We start from the raw sequence: 19,960 nt of genomic DNA, 5'->3' as shown, positions 1-19,960 counted from the left end.
ATCAACAAAAGGACAGCTAGTTCATGCTCTTGTGGAGCTTATGGTCAAATAAAGGAGGCAGGAATCAGCCAAATAATCACAAAAAGAAGCATAAATGACCAACTCCAGTGAGTGCAATGAAGAAAACGTGCCCAGTGCTGAAAAGTTAGTGTCATTCCTTGCTGTCTTTGACTGTTCACTTGTGGAAAAATGGTGGTGTGGTTAGTTTCTGAATGAAGGGTGCCCCCACAGGGCTTTTTGCAGAGGCTGTCTTTTGGGAGGTCTTATTCTGAGTACATAGAGCCCAGCATGCTAAGAGAAATATTCTGATGTCAGGTGAGAAGAAAGATTTTTATGTCTTTCATGGCAATTAGTATGCCTTTTACTGAGAAATTTACTCCTCAAGGAAGGGCTTGTACAAACTAATGAGGGGGATGTTATTTGTCTGTGTTTGCCAGGTAACTGAATAGCCTAGAATGATGGCTGGTTGTGAGTCCATCTTGACAGGTGCACTTCAGACCCAGATGAGATACTTCAGGTGATTAAGGCATCTCTGGGAGCTGCCTTTGGTTTCTGTCCTGCCTTCCATCATATTTTTTAAGAAGCCACTGAGTGGAACATTCTTTTTTTAAATGCATAGCGCTGTTCAGCATCAGAGCAGTGTTTTTTGAAAATGGATCTCTGCAGCAGGGCCTTGGCTGGATACCTGGATCCTTTCTGAATGTGACATCCTGTCATCCCCAATACTGTGTAGAACAACCTTGCTCTGCAGCTTTACTCAACTTTTTTTTTTTTTTTTTTGCAATAACGATGACAACCATTAGAATAATATAAACCACTTACTAATCAGTTTAGTAACCAAGGACATCTGCTTTACACAATACGGAGCCAAATTAAGAAGGCTTTTATGATGTTCAGAAATTGCCTGTTAGACAAAGTCAGAAAACCTAATGGTAAAATCAGTTGACTCTTTGTGCCACATTCCAACCAGCTGTACCCTTTGAACAGTGACTGCAGAAAGCCACCGAATTTTTGGCATTCAAAATGTCTTCAGAAAGGAGTCCCTTCCTAGATAGATAGTATTCCAGAACATTCCTAACTTGATACCTTGTGGGTGGCCTTGGAGCCCCCTTTTCCCTCCCCTTAGATTTGCTCCTTTCAAACCAGGAGGAATGGACCTCTTGAAAACAAGCAGTCATGAAAATAAGATTGTCTCATGCAGATCGGTTAAAGCTTTATTTGTGCATCTCGGGTATTGATGGTGGCCAAGCTCAGTGGCTAGCAAGGTGTAATTATTGTCCTCAGGAAACGTATCATCTTGGATGCAAATAAAGGAAGTTATTTTAGAGTGTGAAATTGCTATCATGAAAGTAAGTAACTGATGTATGGGAGTTGGAAGCAAGAGTCCTGATCGTGTTTAGGGTGGGATAGGATGGAAGGAAGCTCCCTGGAAAAGGAGGGAGAGCATCTGTCCCAAGACCTAGCCGTACAGTTGCAATAACTGGGGCCAAAATTCACAACTTTGAATATCAGTCTCCCTAAAATGGCAGACAAAAAGAAGAAAAACAAGGGCAAATAAATTTGTCCCCTGGAGTTTCCCATTTTTTCCCAGTCCCTCAGTCTCCAGTTGCGGATCCTGGGGAGTGAGTCATAGATGTGATGGGAGGAGACATCTTCTACATCCAGGAAGACTTGTGGTCTCTAAAGAGTCCTTGTCTATAAGGACATTCTGCAAGGCCACCTTCAGGCATATGTAATGTGCAGTTTCTAAGACCAGACACCACCGTATAAGCCACCAAGTTTTCACGAGCCAGCCTCTCCATCTTCAAGCATTTTCTGATGAGTCCTTCATGGTTGTCGTTTCTGACACTGTTCCTATGCCTGTCGTGTAGCCACTATATAATCCAGCCAACATCAGAGGTGAAAGAGGAGTTAAGAGGGATGGTCTGAGAAATCTCAGCCATGACTCTGAAAACGTACCCAGTCGTGTTTGGGGAGCCTGGTTCTGAGGCGGAGTTTGGATAAATGGCCAAGAATAAGAGTTTGGCGATGATACTCTGTGAGGTTAGCAAGGTCTCTGCTGCTGAAAACCATATTGGGCCAATTCCTTAATAGTGCGGGATACTTGCTTTTCATGGAGAAGAACCAGCTATTCCTGTAGCATAGTGGCCAGCCTTCTCCAGCGATGATGGCATTGATAGGTCACAGTCTGAGGGGACTTCTGCCGGAACTTAACCTCTGGTGAAGCACTTCTGACAAAGCCAGAAGACATGAAAACAATTAAAAAGCTAATATAGTACACAGAAACATGAAGATAAGATGTGTCTTCTCTTCGTCCTCCCTTCCCCCCCTCCTGCCTCCCTCCCCACCCTTTGTCTCCCTCTCCCCCCTTGCCCCCCTTGCCCCCCTGCCCCCTCCTTCTTACTCCCTTCCCAGCTTTCTCTCTTTCCCTCCTTTCTCTCTTTCCTTCCTTTCTTTCTTTCCTTCCTTTCTCTTTCCCCTCTCTCCTCTCTTTCTCTGAATGCTGAAAGGTCAGAGATTTATGTGTACATACATAACTGCACACTCTTAATGTGGTCCTGCTTGTTATTCTTGCTGACTTTCCTATGAAATTAGATTGGTTCCAACTGTTTTTGTGCTTATTTTAAGAGAAAAATATAGTATCACTTAGCTCCTTTATTCCCAATAAGGAGGGAAATTGGGTTGGGATAAAGGGTTGCTTCATTGAAAATAAATCGCAATACAAGTGTGCATGTAGTTCGCTTCATGTTTTTCATATCTAAAACAAACTGATTCAGCATTTTAAAATGTGGCATTAAATGACAGTGTTTAAAATTTTCCAAAATTTAGTGATCATTTATATCAAGCAAATAGGACATGTAAATAAAGCGTTATCACTCATCTATTTGTTCATTTATTCAACACATTGAAGTCCACTGTGCACCAGGCGCTGTGATAAGTTCTAAGCGTGTAGTGGTTCATACAACATTCTTGGTCCCTCCTCTCATGGAGCTTGCAGTCATCATATGTGAAATTTTAGAAAATGTTGAACAGGTTCAAAATCCCTTTGATACGTATTCATAAATTCCTCTGATAGTTACTTTCTGTAGCTTTGGACGACATACTATTTCACTGTGGTTCACGTCAGCTCATTTTAAAGAAAAGCATGAGGTTATTTCTTGTAGACCAGGATGGAGAAAGAAAGTGCTGACTGAAATTCCCTTTCTTGAAACAACAGGTAGATGGCAAGTAGATATACAGCAGAATTTTCCCACTTACTGCATGACATTGTTTTACAAGTTACTTCAATCTAAATGACTTCCTTTATAATGGGAACCACTTAGCTGGACCATTAAGGAGGTGGTTTCAGGTTCAACCGCCTCGCTCTTGAAATTGACCTGATCAGTGGTGGAAATGGCCACGAACTCATACAAATGGAGGGTGAGGGCCTCTGGGCCCCAGCTGAGTGCAGATCATTAAACAGCAGGTGCTGTGCAAACCAAACTCCTGAGCAGTCATACACTCAGGGCTCAGAGAGGGAACGAATAGGCATTTCTTTGGCTGGCTGTGAAATTAATTTGCTTGGACATAAATCTAACCTTTTTTGAGCCAGGAATTAGGATTATTCAATGACTTTTGTTATTTATGATGTGGCCATAGGGGAAAAGCCCCTGAGTATGATACATTGATAAAGAGAGCCAGGTTTAGGTTGGGTAATTTGGTAAAAAATGAGAGTTTCACGCAAGCAAGTGAATGGCTCAGACGGCATAACTCAACCTTCACAACTAAATTTTGAAAATACACCTCCTGTGAGGGATTCAGTTCCTCCATTCACTCTCTTTTTTTAATAAACTGATGATCTATTATCTAATAACGGGCCTTCTTCATTTTAAGTTACTCTAAAATGGCACAGTGCTCCAGAGCTGATGCTATTAAAATAGCAATGGTAACGTTTTGTCACACTGCCTGTCACCACTCAGTTTCACATTCCCACCTCCTTACTTTGTCACCAGAGCCTTTAATCCCTCCTGCCCCCATTAAAGTGTCTACTTGTCTCCTGAAACTCATTTATACTGTTTGTTTTTGATGTCTTCGTTGGCAACTTAATTTATATGTCTGCTATTTTTCAAACAGAGTAATACTCTGTGCTTACTCTAATTTCCTGTTTTTAAAATCACAGCCTTTGGGTTTGTGTGGCTTCTACCAGTGTAAACCATTCATCTCCTTCCTCTGTCAACACCCGCTTATAATTTTCAGAATATTTCCTCAAATTTTCTTTCCATCACTCAGAATAAGATCTTTCTGTCCATTTGACAGAAAATATTAAATCCTAGGACTCTGGCAACTTGAGCTACTGTCTACTTCCTTTGAGTGACCAAAATGTACTATCTAGAAAACAGAGGCCACGTAAGGACAATTCATTGGTGATGACCAGTGTCTCAGAGTAATATCTGTCCCTAAATTTCCAATTCTCCATTCTATATTTATTTCCATCATCTTTCACAGCTTTTTCTGTGATAATCAAGGAATCTTGATGTCCTTTCAGAACGCTGTGTCAGCCCTGTATCTGTTAAGTACTTTTTCTCTCACACATGACTACTCTTATGTTTCAAGATGTCAACAGTGGAGCAGTCTACAAAAATATCAATAGAGCCCTTGCAGAGTGAATTGTAATATTAAGCAAACTGGGAGTAAGAGAGGAGGGTGACATATCTCCAAAAATTTCCAAGATAACATTATGCATACAGGTAGATATACATACATGTGTATGTATTTATAGTTAGAATACAGGAACCATCCTTTCAACCATTTTTTGAAAAGGTTAACATTGGTGACATGTATAAAAGAATTGTCTTTCCCTTGGTTAATTCTGGTTGCAGCTAATTAGTATTATTCACAGAGCTCTGTCTAAGTCAGTGAAGTTGATACACAGAATGTAATGCATTAGTAAGAGAACAGAAGAAAACACTCATATCTGTGGACGCAGAGTGAGGATTCGAGGTTTGGCAAATTTGTGATGTGCAGGATATGAGTACTTAGAATTTTATATTTCCTATGGTTTTGTAATAATCTGAGTGTTTGCCTTCAGAGTGTATTATATACCCCAGGGAACATTCTTTCTCTTAGTCATCTTTGCTCATTCGTACTTTCAACCATTCATTCTACAGACGCGTACTCTATGTCAGCATTGTTACTGCTCTGCATTTTCCTAATCGTAGACCTCTAGGGGTACAAAATTGTCTCAAGGGATCACTGAGGAGGTAGGAGCTGTATCCATCACGTCCATCAAGCCTTCACAGATTGCCCCTCTTTCCTTCTCACACACCATGATAGAGTTTTGTCTGCTTACTTTCATGTCCCGTAACGCTATTCTTCTAAGGCATTTATCACTCTCTATTTTGTATTAAAAATACTGAAATCTAAAGTATATATACATATATCCATATATATGTATATGTATATCTATAGTCATTTATGTATATATGTAATATATATTTGTATTAAAAACTTGAGTTCTGAAGTGTAAATGTTTCATATTTCTAACCAGATTAGGGGTGTGTGTGTGTGTGTGTGTGGGAGCAAGATTGGTCCCAAGCTAACATCTGTTGCCAGTCTTCCTCTTTTTGCTTGAGGAAGATCGTTGCTGAGATAACATCTACGCCAATCTTCGTCTATTTTATGTGGAGTGTTGCCACAGCATGGCTTGATGAGTGGTGCTAGCTCTGTGCCAGGGATCTGAACCTGCAAACCCTGGGCCACAAAGTGGAGCGCGTGAACTTAATCACTATGCCACCAAGCCGGCCCCAAGATTACATATTTTTGAGAGTGCAATCTATTTTATTTTTTTGTTCCCCACAGCACTACTAGCATAATATTTTACATTTGTATGTGAATGCGTTGTACATGTGTATTTGTATATGTGTATTTGTAAATGCTAAGCAAGTAATTGTTGGATGAGTGAATATTACTGATACGCAATCTGCTATTAGTCCACTAAATGTCAGAGTTTCTTCCTTTTTGTATTCTGTCTTTTCACTGCTAGTTTATACACAACTAGATGTTGACAGCCAGAGAAAGGCGATCCATCTAATATTATGAATATGAGAAACCCCTGGAAGTGCATTTGCTTACTAACAAAGAGGTAATTCATTGGACATCCAAGATGAACTCAGCCATCATTACATATAAGTTGTGATTTTTAACCAAAAAGAAAAACCCATAAAATAAATTAAAATCACATGTATCAAATTGCAATTCCAGTGCAAACAGTTCAGGGTAAAACAGTTTGAAAGTCTGAATATTTGACTTCCTCAAAAACTTGGCAGGACAGTAATTGAGTTGGGGATAATATTGACACGATGCCTTAGAAGGCTAATGACAAGAAGACAATTTCAGAGATTCCAGTGCCCTTGAAGTATGTCCTAAAGGAAGCCAGCTCTCATATGTTTAGTTTTCTGGAGGAAACGCTGTACCAAGAAGCAAGAGAGCCCCTGGGGCTCATTATGGTCATTGTATACTTGGTCTCTAAACAAAAAGTGGCGTGATATTTTTGCAGGACTTCTGCTGCCCAATGTTAAGCTCTGAGATTCATCATCCCAGCTGAGTGAAGGTTCCAGTTAGCTCCTGGGAGTTCTCTTGGGTTTAACAGACCTGTTCTGAAAATTGACTTTGACTTCAGTCTTTGTAACTGGTTTTTAAATTCCAAAGATATTAAATAACCTGCACACATTGTGTGGATAAAGACTCTTTGCCATTCCCCAGCATCGTCTATGTACTGCATTAATATGGATCCATGAAGCAGGATGAGATATTCTCAGCCATGTTGTGGTAGCAGCCATAGGCAGCCATGGATGGGTGGGAAGAACAAATATTATACATAAGCCATACTTTGCAGTTAGGTATAGCTGCGGTTGGTCCTGGTGATTCCTTCAGGAACAGAGGAGTCCATGAAAGAGAGAAGATCATTTAAAGGGTTGGCCCAGGAATCTAGTTTTGCAGCTGGTTACACATAAAAGCCAGCACTGCTAATGGAAGAATTGATTTTTTGCTAATTCGTAGATAAAATTCATAGCAGATTTTAGCTAATATTTTGGGTAGATAGTTTTAGGTGCGTGTTCATGGAAAAAACTTAATTTTTTAAAAAGTGGAAGATGTGTGATTATTGAAACTTTTTTTTAACAAAAAACTCAGTTTATATCTGTGTGCAAATGTGTGCAATTTAGTTCTCCTCAGGTTATCCTGTTGTTGCATCCAGGTCCCTTTCTTCACTCCCTCCTGCTTTGTTTTTGTGATTCTTGCTCCATTTAAACATGCCCACCAGTGTGTAGTCAAGAACAAGGAAAAGAAATATCATCCTGTTACTTCTTGCAAAAGATTTACTTCTTGCTAAAGATCTACTATTTAAAATGAACTTCTAGGCAGATTTTAAGAATTATCTTGTTTCTCCGTTTGTACCACTTTTTACAAGCAAGTTATGCTTTTAAGAGGGCAAAAGCCTGGTATGCAAGAGGATAGAATATCAAGGGATGGAAATATGGACATACTTTGGTCATGATGAAACTGAATTGACTCAAGAGCGTAGCCAAGGAATCAAAATAAACCACTTTCCTAATTCAGCAAATGTGGACAGTAGAGGTAGAGTCTTCGAAACCCACGTGATCCTGAATACTCAAGAGACTGTGTGTTAAACAATGACAGGACCCAATGCAATTGTCTTTGTGTTATAAATTTTCAATTGCAGAAAGTTACAGCTCATTCAAGATCTAATACCCATAATGCAATCTGACAGCAGCAAAGTCACTCCACAGGCGAAAGGCTTAAATGAAAAGCAATGCTAAATGGCTGCCTAGGAGAAAAGCTGACACACTGTTATCTAATCATATGTCCAAAGGGTGTCATAGACCGCAGAAGAACAGGGCCACCAAGGGGACCCTTACGCTTTTGTTAATCATGCATCTAAAGTATTGGTCATTTGTGCAATGAAATTTGCTTTTGTTCAGGCGCCAGTAGAGTTCACAGCCTCACAACAGGACAAATGAGGATTCTGAATATTCTAAGAGGTGGTACTGGTAGTTACTTGAATTAAAAGTTACAGTGTTCCAAAAGGGACGGCAGAAGTGTTAGGCCGAATTTGAGTGATGGAAATGCCATTCATTAAATAGTGCTGTTATGGTTTGAAAGTATGAAACTGGAAGAAGGAGCTTAAAGAACAGGTGGGCTACATGTGTACTCTAGGATTCCCACAAGCTTTCAGTCATGAAGTTGGAAAGTAGGAAGTGTAAAAGTCTAGGAAAGAAGGCAAACATATCTAATTTCTTCTAAAGAGTGCACAAGCAACCATTAAGGAAGAGAGAGGCCAGGGAAAATAACAGGTTTTTAGAGCCTTGAGCTGACAGATGTCAAGAACTTGGATTTCTCCACTTAGCTTGAAATTCTTTAAACAGAATCTAGAAAGCTAGAGCCAGTAGGTGCCCCATTTAAATATTGCTCCCTGCATTCAAACATTGATTCCCCCCATTGAAATATTGATCGCTCATTCAAATGTTGACCTTTCTCTCCATTGAAATACTGATTTTTTGATCCAACAGCTTCTGCTTTGGGACCAAGAAGATCAATAAAAATATACAGTTCTTCACGTTTCACAATTTAAAGGCCCATGCAATGATACCACAATTGATGGTGATAGCAGTAATGATAATTGTGAAAGAAAAGTCTTGAATGTACGTGTACAAGACAGAGAAGATATTATTAAGGTCTGAAAAAAGAGCAAACATCATATTCCTTAAAAAGGGAAAGAATGTATATTAGGCTACTCCAAGACACATTTCTATCATTGTCTTTAATCCCCCTACAATCCAGTATCATTAACCCTGCTTTGCAGGGGAAATCTGATTCTCAAAAGGGCCGAGTAACTTCTGTGTTTAAGACTATTCCTCACCCTGTGGCATCTGTAGCTTCTGCCCGATGTTTCAGTCTTCCCTCACCCGGTCTGTTTTCCTTGGAGGTCCAGGAAAAGACACCGATTCCTCATTCCTTAGGAGTGAACCTGCAAAGGACTTTGAAATCTTTAAAGAATTCCCTCCCCAAATTAGCAAGTGTGAAGCAGAGGGCCTGCAAAACTCTTTTGTGCAACAGATTTGGTGTTTTCATAGTTGCCTTTTCTGTCACAAATAGGTTCTCTGTGTACTTTTTGGTTAGATTTGTATATTACTGGATATTTTCCGTAGAAGGTAGGATTACTAGCATAGCGATACCTGCATATATTTTTGCTAAGAACGTCATTCACTCTTTTATAGAGAGATGAATACCACTGTCCTCCCCTCTCTTCTGCCCCAATGAAGGGCACGTTGTCGTACAGCCCAATATTCAGGCCTAATGAAGAGGTCCACCACTGCAATGGGAGCTTTTGCCTCTCCCATTTTTCTGTGAGTCTAAAGTTACTGCTCGGAGAGCTGTGTTTAGATCCCACGATTCTGCTTATTCGTAATAGAAAGGTGTGTTGGAGCACTCTGAAAGCAGCAGTGATGAAAGAGCAGATAGTCACGTGTTGCCTCAGAAGATGCATCCCATTGGGAATCTGAGATGGCCACAAGAAAGGCTTTATATAGAACTAGTTCTTACCTGTCAAAGGTGTGTGGCTTAGGTCTGATCGGGTATCACTGTTAGTCTCTCAAGGCATCATGCGCTTTTTTGCATTCTTGTGGGTACCCTTGGGCAAGCCACTCCTCCGTGCTAGGGTGTCTGTGAAGGTAGGGACCGAGTGCCTCTAGTTCACCACCTTCCTGGCACCTTGAAGAGTTTGCCTGCTAAGGACTGACTGAGTGGACTCTTGTCTCTAAGTACTAGTGTTTCTGTTGACGGTGGGATCTGCAAAGTACTGCAAGAGGAGGGAATCGGGAACCCATGGGTAACTTGCCCTTCCTCATCGCCTCCACTCGTGCACAGAGAGTCCTCCTGGGTGGAGGAGGTGGGGAGACCTGGGAAACCTAAGAAGGGCGTGCGTCTGTCATTTGGATTGAAACACTTTCCTTTTAAGTAATTGGAATAGCTCTGGCCAGTGGCTTGAAAGGATCTGACCCAAATCAGTGCCTAGCAGAGCGTCGGTGCTGCTTGAAATCTTAGGTTCTCATGTGATCCTCCGATGCCAATTTCTGCAGCTTCACAGAATTCGTGAAGGTTAGGCGTTTATATTGACTGATGCTTTGAGAGGTGTGGCACCGTGAGGAACCTTGGAAGCCCTGGTCCTGACTTCCTGTGCGCTTTTCCTCCCAAGAAGTCACCTACGTCAGCCAGTTCTGGTATAACGTGCTGTGACATTATTTTACGCCTTCTCCTAACTTAAAATACTGCCTCATTTTTCTCCCACACTGCCATTGATGTCTCTGTACTTGTTTCAAAATAATTTATATGTCGCTTCTGTATTAACCTGTACACCTCTTTTTAGCAATTTCTCCCTTCCTTGACGTGTGTTTTTTTTTTGTACATGACATGAAATAGCGGAGGTCAGGAGCCTGGACCAAGAGCATAGTTTGTACATTCTGTTTTCTTTGGTTCGTCAAAAAAATTGGACTCTCGTGTATTAAAAATGCATTTCTTCCAACTGGACGCCTCCGTAGCTTGCAACTTGGCAAACAGATTTTCTAAAATGAAAGTAATTTTCTCAATGCCCATGAGTATGCTTCTAGAAAGACCCTTGCCTCAGAAATGTTCTAAACATCCACAGTCATTTTTCCATCCTCAAGAGATAGTAGTACTTGCAGTCATAGAGCAAGGGATATTCTCAGCTTCCATGCACTTAGAACTTTTCTTGTTCATCTTTCCTTTATGAAATTCGTCATTACTGCTCCCCTGCATTTTGGTCAAAGAGCATGGGCCGCCCTGGCCAAAGGCCTTCCCCAGAAGTCCTGGCAGCAGATGAATAAGTTGATGCTTGTCAGTATGGTCTGAGGTCTATAAGGACCAGCATCGCTTGGGGCAGTGGTCCAGATTCCAGGATCTCTCCCTAGATCTACAGAATCAGACTCTGAGGGTGGAGCCTGGGATTTTGTGCTCTGCCAAGCTGTCAGGTGATTCTTGGCTCCTTGAGAACAGTTACATCCATTCAGCAAATATTTCTTATGGTCTATAATGTACCAGACACTTCACTAGATGCTGGGAGTAGAGAGATGCACAAAAACAGATGTGGAGCCTGAATGTGTTGCTTTATACTTGTTTAGAAATGTGACTCAGCCTTAGATGGTAAGGTTCGGAGAGATGCCTGAAAACCTGGAGCTGACATTTTTAATCATTCAGTCAATTAACAAGTATTTATTCGTTCCTAGGAGAAAGGCACTGTATTTAAGCACTCAAGATGATAGAAAATATAACATGGTTCCTACACTCCAAGGATCGTATAGTCAGTCTAGTTGAGAAAACAGCATATGAAAAGTTAAATAATAGAGGAGTCAAATAATTCAGTACTACAACCCAAAGAAACCACTGTCTAATGAATGATTAATTGCTAAGTCAGCAGTTCTGACAGTGAGTACCAATGTCTTGGGTGTTACTCTTTCTTTCCTGTACTACTTCCATCTGGACTTTTCCTCATCCTGAATCCATCCTAGTTCTAATATTTTTTTGAGTTATAAAATGTATAATATTAAATATCTTAAAATAGTCCATATTGCACTATAGAATATTTGGCATTTTTGAAAGAGAGCGCACCTCTGCTTTAGATAGCAAATCATTCTGCTGACTTAACATCCAACCATATAGCAAAGGTTAATTATCTAATTATATGGAGGCATATTCTGATAAAATAGGCATTTTTTAATTCTCAAGATGCTGCCTAGTTTGAATATATATATGATGTCAGAACTTTTGTCATCATTTGAAATACGGAGATTGCTACAGGTTGGCTTTGCAGGGGAGCCTGGAATATCCTCTCTTGGAAATTTTAAAGAGGTCAATAGATTAGAGTGTCTTAGAAATATGCTACGTAATACTCTTCATTAGCTCTCATGGATCACCCCTCTGTGATTTAAGTACTCCAAATTTTAGGGACATTCTTTGCGAGTTGTATGCTTATAAATTGCAGAGGGTGGAAGCCATGTCAATCCAGTGCTGTGCATAAGAGCGTTGGTTTCACAGTCAAGACAGTTCTGTGTTCATGTTGGGACTCTCTCACTTCACTGTGTGGCCATGGAACTCAATTCTTAGACTCAATTTTCTCACCCATAAAATGGCTTGAATATAGTACTTATCTAACAGGGGCAAAGAAAACATTAAAGTTACCAGATGTTAAGCCCTTACCCAAAGCCCTGACGTAGAATAATCTCTCAGTAAATATCGGCTCTGATTATCATCATCAGTATTTGTTAGTTAGAAGAACCCACTGTATATTTATTTGCCTTTCCCTAAAGAGTAAGATGTGTTAGGTTCTACAAAATAACTTATTGGCCTTTTCCGACATCCAATTCTACATGTATTTCAGCAACTTTTTCTTAATAGAATTATCCATATTCTTTCACTTACCCGAAATCTTGGAGTTGCGGAGCCAAGCTTCGATTGTGTTTCCTTGTAATATAGACCCAAAGGAGGGTATAAATATACAGATGCATTATTGAGTAATTCATAGTGCGTATACCAACCAGTCAATGCTCAATTTAGGGTAGTAAAAATAATTTGAACAAAATTAGCACAATGTGAAGGTGTACTGAAGCAGAATATGACAATTCCCATAGAAGAGGCCTTGAAATAGCAACAGTAATGATGATGGAGTTTTTACTTCCCAGTGGCTCTTGTTTCTTGGAGCTGTTTACATATTCAATATTAGAACATTTCTTAAAAACTGAGACACAAAATGGAATTGTCCTGGCCCTGAGGCTAAGGCCTGAGGCACCAGAGGGGACATGGCCATACTGAGTGGCATTTCCTCGGTGTTCCGCCTGTGGCTCTCGACCCCCCAGGCCCAACTTTAAGCTGAAGCACAGGGAACTACTGAGCAGCCAGTGCTACTAAAAGCAACATAACTCTTAACATGCTTGTCCTATGTCTCTGTGTAGGAGTTCTGGTCCCAGTTCAAGTGTAAGGGTGGGCGTTTCCCCAAGCCACCAACAGGCAATGCTCCGACACCAGCTGGATGTCCTAAACTCAACTCAGTTCTGACGCTATCTGGAAACAGCCTCAGATTCCACAGTTTAAGGGCTCAGTCCTACAAGGCTTCCCCGTGACCCCTACTTCAGAAGCCAATCACAAGTCCAAGTTGCCACCTGTGCTTCTGACCTACTGGCTATAGATTGGAGGTTCCAATGAACCCCTCCTTGGGTTCGGTTAATTTGCTAGAATGGCTCTCAGAACTCAGAGAAACATTTTACTTACTAGATTACTGTCAATTATAAAAGGGTATAACTCAGGAACAGCCAGATGGAAAAGATGGAGAGGACAAGGTATGTGGGAAGGGGTGTGGTGCTTCCATGCTCTAAGACATGGCATTCCCCCCCCACTCCCCAAATCTCCACATGTTCACCAACTGGGGAGTTCTCCAAACCCCATCCTTTTGGGTTTTTCTGGAGACATCATTACACAGGCATGGCTGAATAAATCATTGGCCATTGGTGATTCATTCAACCTCCAGCCCCTCTCGTCTCCCCAGAGATCAGGAGGTGGGACTGAAAGTTCCAACTCTAGTCATGTGGTTGTTTCTCCTGGCAACCAGCTCCCATCCTTAGATGAGGTCCAAAAGTCACATCATTAACATAACAAATGACAGCCTTATGCTCTCGTCACGTAGGAAATTACAAGAGTTTTAGGCGCTCTATGCCAGAAAAGGGGAAGAAAACAAAACATATATTTCTTATAAATCACAGTATTACTCTCTTCCCTTAGAGACTTTATTTTATTCACTCTCCAGATACACTTACTGAGTGTAGACCGTGCAGGATTGTGCTGGGTGCTGTGGTGGTTACCAAAATGAACCTAACCCTCAAAGAATTTAGGATCTAACCGAAAAGATTAGCCTGAATATGTGCTGCCAAATTTCTGTTTTAAAAAGACTTGGGCAGGTGTCGTGAACTGCCTTTGTTGAATGCACATCAAACCTTGTTTTCTTTTAGGAAGCCGGGATGCTGAAATGAATGGCATGTGTTCAATAGGAGACCATCTCTGGAGTGTGTTAACAGAGCCACGTTCTCCCTCCTAAACAATTTGTAATGATTTAAGATGGAAGCTTGGGTGCTGTGATTGAAAAAGGCCATAAATTACCAAGTCTAAGAGAGAAAGCCAGTGCTTATCATGTAACTTGAGCGTGGACCGTGTTGAAGGCATTAAGTGCAATGGTATGTGACTGAGCTGATGGGAGTTAATATGTAATTACTGTTTTTTACAGTATGGTTAGAGTGATTATATTCTATTTATTCTGTTTTCCTTTGGAAATACAGTATAATGTAATTATAATTAATAACGCTAAAGATAGGCTCAATTACTTAAGTCATGAAAATGAATTACTATCATCACATTGAGAATTTTTCAACCATCCCGTACAGGGAGTATGTATAGAAACAATAATGCTTCTGAGGACATTGCTTGTAGGGAATCTGAAATGAATAAATGCTATGTTTATGCTGAAATCAGTGCAGTTTTAAACAGTGAAAAAAATTACCAGAATTTTGTAGCTTGCTATTACCTTTAAATCCTTTTGTAAAGTTTATGCATCTTCATGCTTTCATTGTGACTGTAAATTTTTAAATTATAAAAATTACAGGGGCCAGCCCGGTGGTGTAGGAGTTAAGCTTGTGCACTCGGCTTTGGTGGCCCGGGGTTTGCCGGTTTGGATCCCGGGTGCAGGATCATGGCTTGTCAAGCCATGCTGTGGCAGGCATCCCACATATAAAATAGAGGAAGATGGGCACGGATGTTAGCTCAGGGCCAGTCTTCCTCAGCAAGAAGAGGAGGATTGGTGGCAGATGTTAGCTCAGGGCTAATCTTCCTCAAAAAAAATTATATTTCAAGAGGACTTACTTTTGCAAAATATAGTTTAAGATAGTTTAAAAAGAGTGACAAAAGAAACGCTGTTAAAATTCGGGATTATTTTGAACCATGGATCTACTGTTTGAGGCATGTTTTTAAGTGACTAAAAAACCTTACATTAATATGAGTAGCATTATGTGCTAGAAGGGGCCATATTAATGGTGCCTTGTAAATATTTCAGTTACATTTTGGGATGAAACTTTCATGCAGATTATGTAATTTTTAAGTAAAAGTGAAACCTACAGGTAAGAAGTTACTATCACCAAAGTTGATGAATTATTTCAGTGCAATTAATATATACGTTTACCCATTATTATTCCAGGAGCTCCTTTTGGGCGCCATGACTGTCAGAGCTAAGAGGAATCCTCTTGAGTCTTCTAGGTTATAAAACCTATCAACTCTTTTACCCTTTTCTCCTCTCTCCTCCTGCCCCCACATCTGGTTACTTGCCTTATCCTATAAATTCTGGTCCTACAAAGAGCTATTCTTTATCCCCACCCACTTTCCATTCCAAGCACTCTAAATTAGGCCTCGTCATTCAATTATCTTATTCAACAAACACCCGCCTCAAGTCATATATATCAAGCACTCAATAAACCCTTCCATTCTGCCTCTCTAATTAGTTCCCTGCTCTTCATCACCGCTGTTACCACTCTACGCGAAGCCACCTTCAATTTCTCATCTGCATTATTTTCTGGGAGGTTAAAGTCAGGAACAGTTCCTTGGGATTTCACTTAAAGTAAAAATGGACTTTTCCAGCTTTTGTGGGATGGTGAGCCCAACATTACCTATTGGAACACTGCCCCTGTGCTTGCTCTGTTAATGAGAAATATTGAGCAGTAGCTAAACTTGCCTTAAAAGAAATCTAGTTTGTAAGTTTTTACTCTTCCCCAGTTACAGGTAATCAAAAGGATAGGAGTTATATTTTACACTTCCTCTTTTGATAAGTGGCCCGTTTCTGCTTTCTGTGAAATACCATGGGTGTACAATAGTCTTCTGTTCCGCCCTGGTTTACCGTTTAGCCTTAGGCAACACTCTTCTTCAGTGGTTGTATTCACTTTGACAAGACACATTTCTTTTTATGAGAACATATTTTTAATCATGAAGAAAATATTTTCAGGGGCCAGCCCAGTGGCATAGTGGTTAAGTTCAGTGTGCTCCACTTCGGCAGCCCAGGTTTGCAGGTTCGGATCCTGAGCCTGGATCCACACCACTCATCAAGCCATGCTGTGGCAGCATTCCACATCCAAAATATGGAGTAAGATGGGCACCAGGGCCACTCTTCCTCACCAAAAAAAAAAAAAAAAATGGATGTTTTGAAAAAATGTACAAAATACTGAGTTGTTTCTTTTGTCACATAAATTTAGCGCTTTGAGATTTAATGTCTTCACATTTGTTAAATGATAATTTTCTGAAATAATGCCCATCACTTATTTGCATTAAAAATAGACTTGCTAACTTTTTAAAATTCATTCTTAGAGTCATTCATTCAGTACAGATTTTTAGACACTCGCCATGTACCAGGCACCGTGCTGTGCTCGGGGAATGAAAATCTGAAGGCACGACCCCTTCGTCAGGACGCCTGCTGTCTAAGTCGTATATGTGGGCCTGCAGCTCTGGGCACAGTGCTTCTGAACCTATTCTGGAGTTAGGGACTGAGGTGGGAGAGAGGAGTTTTCTGAGGGGTGTTTCCAAGTCAGCTAGGATTTGGCCAAATGAGTGGAGCTGAGAGGCAGCCCCACGCTGAAGGACGGTGGAAGAGCAAGTTCTATCCACTCTGGAACCAGTGGGTCTGCAGCAGAGAGTTTGAGGGGTGAAGTGGTAAAGCGAGGCTATGGAATTAGCCACAGGCCAGCTCCTGAAAAGCCTTGATCATTCTGAAGAGCCTGAAGATGATCTGATTTTAAGGAGCTGGAGCAATTGAGGCAGACTTGTATTCTTGAAAGATGCCTCTGGGAGCCAAGTGGGAAATGAATTAGTGTGGTCTGGACTAGACAGCCCTGTGTGCAGGGGCGTTCAAAAGCAACAGGTCTTGGCTCCTCAGGCCCTTTGCTGTTGACTTTGAAGTGCAAAATAATGAATCATTGCATATTTATTTAGCTTCTGATGCATTTGTTTAGATCCTCGTGGGCCTTGATAGAGGAAGGTGAGAATCCAAAGGACAGTTAGAGCTGGTTGCTGCCCTCAAGACATTTAGAGTCTAGTTGGGAAGAAAGATAAAAACGTAAGGTATAATATAGAGTGTTTTAATAGTTGGCAGAGTACCGTCACATACGATATCTCCTTTGATCCTTAAAACCACTGTGATATATCACATTATTATAGCCGACGTTTTTTTCATGAAAGATTGTAGCCCAGATGTATCCATGTTCTGTGGCCCTGTTTGTAAGCAGTGGAGGTCTTTGGACTCCTAAGCAGGGCATCTTGCCATTCTGCCACACTGTCCCACTTGTTAAATAATAATACAATAATTAGGTAACTGTATAAGGTGAAAATATATGAGATTGCCTAAAATGTGATTACTTATCAGACAGCTTATATAGACAAGAACTATGCAGTGGGTTTGGAGAAGAATTAATCACTCTCTGTGTCTTGAATGGTAATGTGCTTCGTGATGGAGTAGGATGCTAATTCTGGGGTGCAGACGTGAATGAAGAAATGGGCAGAGACAGACAGCAGGATGTAAAAGCTTATGCCCTAGGGTTCTGGTAGGGGAAATAGAGAAAGAACTGGAATCTAATGGTGAGGAATTTGAAGGTCAAGATTAAAAGTATATGGGCAGTCCTGCAGAGAGTGGTGACCACAGGGCCTTAGAAATGTATAATTAGAAAAAAGAACTCAGCAGTGGTGCCTGGAATGAATGGGCCAGTGAGATGTGACGTCAGCTCCTCCCTCCCCTCCTGCTTCTTGATTTCTTCCTGTTCTCTTTTGTGGGATTCTAATTGTCACTCTTGCATTCCACATCCCTTGGGTATTTGAAATGGTAGATGGATTTCCCCTAAACCCACCAATTCCTCTGGGTCTTCTTTCTGTTACTTCTTCCTGATCCTGATATCAGTTCAATGACTATTTTGCTGTTCTTTAAGAATCATGATTCTGGTATCTTGAAAATCTTCAAACCCTGGAAGCGCTCGAGACTTGCAGCAAAACACGTTCACAGGCACAGACTTCAAGACTTGCTTTTCCTTTCACCTCACGTGAATTTTGGCCTGGCTCACTTCCCTCCCAGGACTGTCTTCCTACCTTCATCAGCATTAAGGATATCTGCGTTTCAAATGATTTTCGCCGCCGAGGAAATCACTGGAAGTTTTCTAAGACGCATATCATTTTTTTTCTTCTTCCCAATCTCTTGCATCCCTCACATTGTTCCTTCAGTCCCACACACAGTTGAACACGCGTGGCAATGTTTTATGCTGTTTATTCCCCATTTCAAAATCCCTACCAAGGGCATCCGTCTTGGTCCAGGCCTCACATTTGTCTTTTCACTGCTCCACCGCACATCCCTTTACATTAGGAAGCCTCTAGCTATATCTTTGAGATTTATTGTTATTTTTCTGAAAATATATTTCTCTTCAAAGGCTATACCTTTTAAAAAAAAAAAAATTGAGTGGTGAAACATCTTTACCTTATTCTTCAAAAAAGAGAAACTCGTAAATGAAATGCACGGACTTGCAGGAGACAGCTCTTTAAATAACAGAAGATATCTCTAGCACTGCCCTAGGTGCCTGGCCTTCCTACATGGCCTGTGAGAGCTGCTTGCAGCATTTCCACGGGTAATGCTCAGCCACATGGTACATCTTCTTTTCATTTCCAGGTTCCCTCTCTAGGCCTCTGGTTGGTCTGCTTAATATGGACATTATCTAGTGAAAATGCCACATTTCATAATGTTGGAACCAGGTCTCCCTGTAATTCCCTCTGAAAGACATTCTCGGCTCTCCATTTACAACTCCATATCTCGCTAATTTATGACAAGGTCAGAAAAGCAGCAGGCTTGTGAGTGAGAGAAAAAGAAGAAAAATTCTGTCCCTCATGCTCATAATGATTTGTGTAGTTGGGCAATTAGGTAAAATATACAAATTGCAGTTTGATGGTTTATTAATAGATTTAGCCATGGGATATAAAGTCGTAAGGAATGTCATCTGCTCAGGAAGAAATACAGTGTGCCATGCAAACTTTTTAATATTTGGCTCTACAAAATAGGCAGTGTGTACTTTCCAATAGAATGATAGTGCTTATTTTACTGTGTTCTCCAGGCTCCTTTGTTAGCTTGATGTTGAGAAAGCAGATTGCAAAATGTTAAACGAAGGGCAGAAACTTCAGGAACAAATTTACAGAAACATTGGCTGTATTTGTTTTTGTGTGTCTTGGTTGTTTTTTTTTTCCGAGTCTTCTCCACCCTCCCCCACAGTGAAGCCCACCCAGGGACGTGCTGATTGCGAGGCTGGGAGTTGAAAATTTGCTTTTGGCACTAACACTCTTGTTTATTTCTATGTTGAAGGCAAGGCAGCTTAATAGAATTTGAATATGGCTAAATCCAGCCACTTAGCGTAACTGTCTGCCTCCCTATAATGCAATAGCCAAAGGTAATCTGCTTGTTAGGCAGTTTCCTTTATGATCCCAGCAAGTCCCACATTCTGGAAGCAAATGTTGTATTTACCATAATCCACGAAAGGAAAAAGCAGGGGCTAAAAATACAAAACAGGACAAATGTAAAACATTGTTGCCGCTCCAGTCCCGTAATTGGTCTAGAAATGATTCTCAGGCATCTGTGTGGCGGAGATACTTTTCTGTGTCGTGGAAAGAGCCGGCTGCGTGGCAGATAGGTGCTCAGGGGCCCGCGGATTCATAAGCGGCTTGTTTTCTGCTGACCAAGCAAATAATAGTAGGTTGTGTGTAGGACTCCCACATTTGAAAACACGATTGCCTGGTGAGTGATTGCATTTAATATGAGAAGCAGGTGAAAGTGTGTGCACAG

General features: G+C 40.9%; 1 protein-coding gene and 1 long non-coding RNA gene across 43 annotated transcripts in view; one reads left to right on the top strand and one right to left on the bottom strand.

The window, feature by feature from the left end:
• Nucleotides 1–19,960, top strand: part of CELF2 (CUGBP Elav-like family member 2) — a 789,986-nt gene that overhangs the window by 585,379 nt on the left and 184,647 nt on the right. The gene's annotated exons all lie outside the window — the stretch shown is intronic.
• LOC138921457 (uncharacterized) lies at nt 1,199–9,038 on the bottom strand. Its single transcript, XR_011434046.1, has 2 exons — nt 8,918–9,038; nt 1,199–2,231 (listed from the first exon to the last, which is right to left on the bottom strand). It is a non-coding gene; the product is annotated as an uncharacterized lncRNA (long non-coding RNA).

Source organism: Equus caballus, chromosome 29 (assembly GCF_041296265.1).
Source record: "Equus caballus isolate H_3958 breed thoroughbred chromosome 29, TB-T2T, whole genome shotgun sequence".
In the NCBI taxonomy this organism is placed as follows: domain Eukaryota; kingdom Metazoa; phylum Chordata; class Mammalia; order Perissodactyla; family Equidae; genus Equus; species Equus caballus.
Note: the sequence above shows the minus strand (reverse complement) of the source record. Positions and strands in the feature narration are given on the sequence as shown.